This window comes from Pinus tabuliformis, chromosome Q (genome assembly GCF_031772625.1).
Source record: "Pinus tabuliformis cultivar Carrire ecotype Pingquan chromosome Q, CPIR1, whole genome shotgun sequence".
Classification (NCBI taxonomy): domain Eukaryota; kingdom Viridiplantae; phylum Streptophyta; class Pinopsida; order Pinales; family Pinaceae; genus Pinus; species Pinus tabuliformis.
In genome coordinates, this window is record NC_142296.1 from 1,329,860,504 (window position 1) to 1,329,870,589 (window position 10,086).

Here is a 10,086-nt window from a genome sequence, read left to right on the forward strand (position 1 = left end):
ATTTACTTGCATCTTTCTAAGAATTAATGAAATGTTGTCTATATAATGAGGATATGTGTTTAAGCTTAATCTCTTGTTGGAATAGTTCAGTTCAAAGACTGGAATTTGGTGAAGGTACGTTGGCTTGTTGGGGCCTAACCCAAGTTTAGAAGTGTTTTAGCTGAACAAATCCCACACTATCAGCCCTTTCGGCAACAATCCATGGAGCGCGGACTGAAGTCTCACCCGAGGTAGTATGGGAGGGTGCTAGAACCAGGTTTCCACACCCTTGGGATGTCTTGATGGGGTCTAGAGGGGTCACGAACCATTCTGCAGCCTCGCGCCACTCTGGGCTTCTGTTGGGCTTCTGTGTAGATCCGCACAGCTATGCTTTCTTATTAATTAATTTCTTATAGATCTGATCTTCTTCTTACAGTATTTAAGCAAACATTTAACAATAAAACCTAGTGCGTGCAATCATAATTCTTAAAGACAGTGCATAAATTTTGAACATAAGCAACAGATAGATTCACGATAAAACACACAATGATTCATAAATTCTTATCTTTATTTATCTTCTCCCAATACAACCACATCCGCCCTACGTACTCAGCTGCAGGGTCCGGGCACACAGTTGCGGACTCTACCAGGCCTCTGCACACACAGCTACAAAGCCTCTATCTATCTACCAACACCCTTGACTCAGACTTACAGAAGCAGATAGAATATTGCCTTCATAGACCCATTACATTCAAGAAAAAACCCAAAAAAACTAACTTCTAACCATAGAGCCTTGCTCTATTTATACATTTCTATTTCCTTACATTATTTTTGGGCAGACAACCCTTTGACTTGACTTATTACAATTTATTCTTTGCACACCTTGTGGAGCCTTTACCATACTTTTACCCAAAATTGTGGGCTTTGAGCCCCAAATCTGTTATGCGGGGCCTCTGCTACCCAACAATCCCCCAACACAATCATCGTGACTTGTCCTGAGTCACTTGGCTAGTGCAACAATCTTCGTGTGGAGGTCATTTAGAAACTTCTGCACTTCGCTTACACTTGCAACAAAATCTTCCGCCATCTGTTGTACCTGTTCTACACAAGCCACCGATGCATCAATATCTTTTTCAGTTGCTTGTCCGAGTGCATATGTTGCCTACATGTGTGCCACCTTTTGCTCGATGGTGGTGGAAACCTCAAATTCCTTATCAAGCCAATGCTGGATATGTTCTTTAATTACTGCTTCCTTCTGTCGAGTAGCATCAGCTTGTATCTTAAGAGCCTGGGCCTCCCTCATCTTGGCCAAGCACTGCGTAATAGCAACCATCTGCGTGGTCCCTCTGACATTATCATAGGCTTGTTATAGCTCCCTAGCCTCTTTTTTGAACCATTTTAAGGTTGGGTCTTTTTGTAGTGAAGTGAGTGTAATAAGTGACTGATCCAACAAGCTGTCACATTCCTGCATGGCACGTGCTACTGTTTCCCACCCGGATTGAATGATGCCTCTCCTCTGCTCTATGACCTCCTGTGGTGTAGAGGGATGTGATTGCAATTTCGGTTCTGTGATCTGCAAGTTGAGGGCCAACTGGATCCTTGTGGCTTCTTCCTTTGCTTCACAGTACCCACTGGCCAACTTTTGGATTTGTATGCCGACAGGTAATTCTGCCATAATCTCCAACTCAGGGGCATGACAACATGCTTCCCCCACAATTTCCTCCAACTACCGATTTTATGCTACCACTTCATCACATTGGAGGCTCAACTATTCTATATTAATTCGCTTCTCACTGAGTACCTGTACCACACATCCTTCCCTAGTGCGGAGCTCCATCATTATGTTGTCCTGGAGCTGGTATAAGCTCTCACATGGGAGGGTAGCCAAATTTAGTACAAGCCCCATAAACTAACCTACAAGGCTCTGTCTGCCGCATTCTCTACTATCAATGCTCTGGTTGGGAATGCGATAGTATGAGCTACTTTGGCCTGTAGCAGCTTCTCATTTGCTGACCTACCCATAGCTCCATGTGTAGCGTTGATTCCGAGCTGTGAAGCCCATGTTCAGAATTCTCGCAAATGTTCACAAAGTGCCCCCAACAAACTCTGCTACTCCGTCATGACCTAATCGAGCGCCTCTCAGGTGACTTCACGAACTGTATCCTCGATGTCACCTAGGTCACCTTCAGTCAATGTGACAAGTTCCCCATCCAATTTAGACGCCTTGGACTTCTTCCATGGCTTTGACTGTTCTGTCAGCTATGGTCGTTTTAAGGGTGAATCGGTGGTGGTAGGCATCGTACCTTCCATCCCTATATCCGTGGTCAGCTCTGTGGGCACATTCATGCCGCTTTTGTCCTATGTCATCATAGTCCCCCTGTTGTCGCCTTACCTGTAGAAGCCTGTGCTGCCTCCCTAGCCGCCCATACTTCCGCAGCGTGCTGTTTGTTCCGCTTTTGTTGTGCTACATGCTTAGGTTCATCCCTTCATTTTTGGATGGTGGTCTCATCATACCCCACCGCATTTGGTCCGTGCCACTCCGATGGCCAAGTATCCAATACAACAAAAATAACCTCGTCAATGGAAATGAAGGGAAGTGTGGTCCACGTTTGTTCTAGATCCTTGCGCACCCAAATGTATACATGGTGCATGTCTGCCTTAAAATCAACTATGTTCTTCACACTGTCATATATCTCAGTAGATAGACGGGGTTGCTGGTTGATCCACTGTTGGATGTTCACATCCATTAGTATCCAAAAAATCTTGACTTCTCAGATTCTTGCAGCGTCCTTCATCGCCTAGAGTGACGCATATTTGGCGGCTTCTGACCAATCCTAGTCCAGGCACAAAAACTGACTATCTTTCGGTAATTCACTTGTAACCAACATAATGGATAACATCAACCACGCATAGTGGAAGGTCTTACCCTCCTCTTGGGCCTCCCTACTGTTGGTCAAGAATTCGTCACAGAGGAACTGTGCCCAATTGAATCGTTCCCCTTATGCACATTGCTCAACTAGTGTGACGACTATTGTTGGGACCTCGTTGCCTCAACATCTCCACATCACTTTTCCTGCTAACAACTGGGTAGCAATGTGGACCCCTTTGTCTAGAATACTGTCAATAGAATACCCTCTTTGCCTTTTCTCCAAATTATATTTCTTTTTTAGGGCTTCCATCATCATCACATCGCCACTCATATCAATGATTTCCGCAGGGTCCCTGCCTTCATAGGGAAGCCGAGAGACCCTATGAATGAGCTCCACCATGATGGGGAAGGGTTTGTCTATCCATAAGTACCCATCATGTACCAAGTAGAGCGGTTTTGCTGATGACCAATATTGTAATGGGGGGCTGATGAAAATGTGGAATTGACAGGAGGTAGAGTAGCCCAGCCTCTTCTACCTTTCATAGCCATTCCTATAGTTGTAGTGTCATAATAGCCCCCTCCATGATTTGCTCCATTAGTTCACTAGTTGCCAAATGGGGAAACTTCTCAGTATCTGCAAGGTCCCAGTCTTCAAATTTCATAGTAGGAATGTGGTCGGTCGTCGTGCCTTTGAACATAATCCCTTTAGGGAGAGACGGGGTCATGAGTATGCTGTCAATGACATCCAAATCTTTAGGTAACTTGGCCTTCCCTTTCCTTCGAGGAACATACTTGGGCTGCTTTACTGGTTGAATATCTTCCTCCATTTCTTCTTCTAGTTCTATTTCTTTGACATAGGTCGGAGGATCCTCTTCCTCATCATTGCTCTCAATAGTAATGGTTTTGCCTTTTTCCTCCATCCACAATTTTCCAGATCACGAATTTCCCGGAGACATCTGAACCAATCTGGCTACTTGTGGGTTCTTCTTGGCCCATGGCATCTTGGGTGATTTAGTGATTTTGGTGGGAACATCCTTGGGTGTCGATATGGACCTGAGTAGGGACTCCTGTATTACCTTCGGCAGGTCTTTAAACCATGGGCTTCCTCTTACAACTACCTCATTCATCCTGCGTCAATCTATTTGAACCCTAAACAACTTACTATGCAAGTGGCCAAAGGGTGTGTGGTAACAAGCCACCTGTGATTTATATACCCCTTCGACTTCAAATTCAGTTGTTCTCCTCGTTTGTGGCTTATTAATGCAATTTTGGCAACAAATCCATTCAACCCTCTATCTTAATTTCCCATGGCCCGCTCTTCGATGTTTTAAGTGGGACATCTTGTCATGAATAGTAGCTGCAACAGTCACCTTCCATCCTTCCCACGCGGCAGTGTAGTCCCTGGTATGCAAATGTGTTCTATGCCTTTTATTGGCCCTGCGCGCCACGTCTGAATTGCACAACCTTCCTACAGACTTCTTTATAGTCTTGTGCACTCTTTCAACTATGTGGAGTGTTGAGACTGGGCCTCCTACAGATAGTCAGGTGGTCACACCCCTCGTGCGAGCCTTCCTCTTCCCTACTAACCCGAGCTGCGGGCACCCTTTGTGTACCTTTGAATCAGGTAGTGCATCACGGTCTGGGCTCCCTTGTTCAATAGGGTACAATAGCAACCATGATAGGAGGGTCATGGCTCATTTTAGCATTGTAGGAGGGCCGGCCAAGTCCAGTCCCCTCATTCGTACATTCGCACGGCTCGTTTTTGTGACTCATAGTTTTATTCTGTCGATTTCTTTGTCTAGCCTCGTGCTTTTCCTCCTTAGCTTTGCTACCACTTCCTCTAGTTTGCTAAGTCTCACACTACCGTGCCAAATGTCTTCTTACAACTGCTAGATCCCTTTGTCCTAGTGTTCTCATTCAGATCAAACTACAAGGGTAGTGGTTGGGGAAATTCTCTACACTTCCCAGGTTTCAGTGCGTCTATCGAGGGATAGAGTTCTCTATGCACACCTATCCTTTTTTATTGTCTTATTCGCCCTGTGAATCCTTGTTATGTGTAGATTCAGTTGAGTCGATGGTTGCATAGCAAACAGTCGTGCCTTCCATTATAGACAAGTGGTCAAACTATTGTGTCTTGGCTGCATTCACTGCAGAATTCCTCCAACCTATACTCGCAACCGTCTTCTACCTTCGTGCTCACTCCACCTCAACTTCCTATGTGCACACCATATTGTCGCGTGCGGTGCTTCTTCCATTGCACCGTGTCGCTTCTGCTCTATGATTAAAGTTCCACAGACAAAATCCTCCTCATTTGTTGCGCCATCATCGTCTGGTCATTGCCTTACCTTGGTTATCATGCGTTGCAGTGATCTAATCATCATATTACAGTTGAGTGTTGTGACTTCATGCAATCGGTTCTACCATCGTTCAATCTCCTCATCTAAATCCGAGGTGCAGGAACTATCACACTCCCATGTGATTCTTCCGTCCATTGTGGGATTCACCTGATCCTAGTCTTATGCTATTATCTGGTAGATGTACTCTAGTTCATTGTCATTGTCCTTGTCGCACACCGGTTCGTTGTAGCATGCTCCTTCAACTGGGTCTAGCGGGACTATTACATGGAGTGACATTTTCTCGAATGTCATCTTTCGTCTTTTTAAGTTGATGACCCCATTCATGTCTGTGGCCCAATCTATTCCTAGCAATGTGGGGCATGGATTACTGTCATCAACAATTTCTATTAGCTCAAAGTCTGTCTGGGTACTTACGCCTTCAATGTCCACTGTCACCCCTTGCAATCTTCCCATCGGTAAGATCTTTTGCTAATTGGCCATCCGTAGTTGAATAGGAGACCACTGTAGTGCAGGCCTGCCCATGCATTCCCATGTTTTCTTAGGCAACACATTCACATCTGACCCCAAATCAAGGATGACCTAATCCATCTCATACTCAGAGCATGTTTTCCCATCTTCCATACTACACATGGCTCCCTTGATCCTGCGCACCTATTGATAAGCTCTTGCAGTCCTTTAACTTCCCTATTGTCGCGTAGCAGCTTCATACATGTCTCTAAAAAGGTAGTAAGCATAGAGGGGTACATTCCTGGCTCCATTGGATCCTGACTACCTGGAGTAGAGACTTCCGTGAACCTCTTCTGAGCTTCCTTAAATGTCCCCTTCACCTATTCAATCTCAAGGTCATGTTCCCTTATAGGAGCATTGTGACTCTTCCCATCTTCTCCATGTTGTTTCCTCACATATCCCCCTGTAGTTGCACCACTTAGTACCATGTTTACGCTGGGGTCCTCTTCGCGTGGTTCAGACCTCATCATTTGGATATTTTGAGTTGGAGTAGGCTGTAATACCCCCTTTTCGTGCATTTAGGAAATCAACATCGGGCAATCTACCATTTCATGGTCAAATTGCTCATAGTATGGACAGGATATTCTTGTCGAGTTAGTACAGTCGCAAGCGTAGTGCCCTAGATCTTCGCAATTATAACAAATCAGTTGTCTGCGCCCTCACCTAGGCCCCATTCCTGCTCTTCCTCGCCCGCGTCCCTCGAATCCACCGCGTGGCCCTGCGACTAGGTCGAAACGTCGCACCTTACTCTGCATTCGATATGCTGGGGTCCTCTCCATCATTATCTCGTAGCTTTGACATGTTCACTTGTCGTGACCCACTTATCTATAGAAGTTGCAATACATCTGTTATGGCGTCTGGGTATACTTCTGTAAGAGGTGGCAGTTGTATGTTGCATGCTTCCCTCCTAGTTGACAAATCAAGCACTAGAGCGTAGGCACCGCACTTGGCCCTGTTTGTACCTCCAGCCTTAATGGCAGTAGCCTCCCTCCCGCCAGATAGTTCACGAATACGAGACAATGATCCTTGTCGTGACCTTGACCTTTACATTTGATACACCCCACTTCTGTACGTGCCTCCGGTCGGGGCGCCATTTCTTGCTTCAAGCTTTGCATTTCTAAGCATAGGTTTTGTAGTTGCGCGTGGATTTGCTAAACTCCCAACCCCATATCCGATATTGGAGCTTCATGCAACCTCATTGTTGTCTCTAATGCTTTAGCCTGGGTTGAGATCTTTTGCTGTGATAGCGCCAACCTCAGATGTGGTGTCAAAGATGCCACAAACCATGTGTAGTGCTGCACATCCATCGGCATCATGTTAGCCTCGCGGATTGTACTCTTCAATCTCTAATCCAGATCCCACTGGGTTTCACTAGGTAGCATCGCGATCTCCTTGAACCTAATGATCGACTGCGTCTCTGATTTTGGCCGACTAAATTCTTTGTTCAATGCATCTTGGATTGCTGCTATTCCCGCATTTGGGTGATCACTAAAGTACTTTATATACCATGTCAACACGCGATCCTGCAACACACTTACCAGAGTAGTCTTTTTGATGTTATCATCCATAACACCTTAGGCTTCCCATACAGCCTTTACCACAAACCAGAAATAATCTGGTTCCTATGCCTCTAAATACAAGCAACTTGATCGCACTTGCCATTCCAACCCTCGGTGGTGGTGGAAGTGGGGTAGGTGAAGATGGGTTTGATGTAGGTGAAGTAGGTGATGGTGTGGATGGTGGTGGTATCAGTGGGATGCAATGCTTTACCAATTGAAATGCGCTTCTCGAAGAGAACCCTATGAGATCCTCCTCACTTTCTCGTGAAAGTGAAATCAGAGGATTGTTTTCTAAACCTTCTATCCCTCAGCATCTTCCACTCCTTGTTACCCCAGACATCAATGGATGCGCATAACCTGTTTTTCACATAATAACATTTTAATCCACGTATTCAGTGATTTTATGTACTTACCTTGTGGTCCTTGGAGAAAGCGCCTTTCGGCTTCGTTGTAGCTCATAGTTGTGTCTATTGCAAATTCAGTGATAAACCCTCATATTATTTGATCCAACCAGTGATATACTACCTGTGCAATTTTATATTCTAATGCTTCCAGACTACGCACAAACTCTGGCATCCACACGATGGGTTGATCCAGTCTGAACCTTCCCTAACTCTTAGTTAGCCTCACGATCCACTCGTACAGTTCTGTCAAGAAGGACGTGAAGAAGATCTCATGGATTTCTGTGTATATGTAGCGATCCAGCCACCTTTCCTCAGATATTTGCAGATTTTTGTTTTCCTAAACCACGAACTCGTGAAGCTTCTGATCCAACCAATCTTCAAGCTCTTTTTTAATCGGGTTCCACTATTCTGACATCAGACAGCCCTTAGGAAAATCCTGATCCCAGCAATGGAACCATTTGTTGGCTTGTTGGGGCCTGACCCAAGTTTAGAAGTGTTTTAGCCGAAAAAATCCCACACTACCGGCCCTTTCGGCAATAATTCACAGAGCGCGGATTGAAGTCACACCTGAGGTAGTTGTTGGCATTATGATATAGGTGTTGTCCTTGATGGAAACTTACTAAAATGATAGATCATAGTTCAGTCTCAAAGGATCAAGAAAAATGGATATACGCAGGTTCCCCTTGATAAAGCCGCGTATACATGTTGGTTAGCCGACCAAAAGGTGCGTATACGTATACACACACTTTCATGCAAGGGAAGGCACGTACATTGGGTTTTGGTTTGTGGTATTTGGACCATGGTATTGTGATCCATGGTATTGGTCCAAAGTATCTTGTCTGACGTGTTGACCCTAGGTATTTGGTCCAAGGTTTTGGTTCTAAGTGGTTTTGGACCATGGTATTGAGTAAGGCCTAATACTATAAAAGGAGGATAAGATCATTAGGCAAAGGTATTGAGAAAGTCTTGAATATCTGATGAACAATGAGATCCAGTATGCATGTTATGGGTTCATGATGCTTTGCCTGATCTGAGCTAAGGAGGAATCTCAGCGGTTGATGGAGAAAAAGATCTAAGGATAGATCGGGATCTAATGGCTTGGAATCAATCATCTCTATATGGTTTGATCATGTCTATTCTAGATCTGTATATTGACGCATGTAATGTTCTATAAATATTATGATCTGGGTATAACTCAAGTTTGGAATAGTTGCAAATCATGAATGAATATTTATAGATGTATACGCTGGTTGACCATGATAAAATCGCGTACATACGTAGGTTAGATACATCTAAGTCGCATATACCATATGAACTATGATGTTTGAAGTTACAATTTACTGGTGTCAGTATTCTTAATATTCAATTTGGTTTATTGTGTTTAGCTTCAGTGTTGATGGATGACATCTAATAATGGGTTAGGATCATAATGACTTATCTTTTATGTGATCTGATGGACTAGATCTGGTTGCTAACACTCATATTATCCTTGTATATGTAATGATCTAGGTATGTCTGAAGTCAGGAAGTGTAGTGAAGTTATAAGTAAGTAATTAATGACATATACGCTGGTTCGCTTTGGTGAAGTTTCATATACATGCTAGTTCGGCTCTTCCAAGTAGCGTATGCACTCTGATGCATGATTTTTGATGATACAGTTAGATCTGAACATTGTTGCAGAGTTCTGTGTTCTACTCTGTGTTCTAGTGACTGCAGTTTGTTGACAAGGTTTCAGTGATTTAGAGATTGATGATGCTAGTGTTGTGTGCTTCAATGATATTGATGGGTCCAGTATGAAAATTGGATAAAACATGGCCTTCAGATTATGGTGTTGTGTTTCAGGAGTATCCAGTCTGAAAATTTATGAAACATGGTACCTGGAGGAAGAAAGAGAAGGTTGTAGCCTTCTGTAGGTCGGCACCTACGTACTAGTACATCAACTAGTACAAGAGCTAAGGGGGTTGTAGCTCCCTTCCAGTAGTAGCTGGAAAACGAGTGAAGGTTGGAGCATTTAGTAGGTCGGTGCCTACGTACTAGTAAAAGGATCGGCTAGTACAAGAGATAAGGGGGTTGTAGCTCCCTTCCAGGAGAAGATGGAGAACGAGAGGAGGTTGTAACCTTCTGCAGGTAGAAGCTTGTGTACTGGTATAAGGCTGCTCCAGTATAGAAATATTGTAAAAAGAATTTTCTTATTAAAGGAATATAGAGATGAATTGCAGTAGGTGGTTTTCACCCACATTAGGTTTCCACCTTACATCATGGTGTTCATGTGTGCTTCTTGTGTGTGATGATCTGTTACGTTTTACTGCACCTATTTACTGTTCATAAAGTTCTGATGCACTAACTAAAGATTAACATTTAATGGATTAACTGAATCATAAGTTTACTGGATATACTCTAGTTGCATTAGA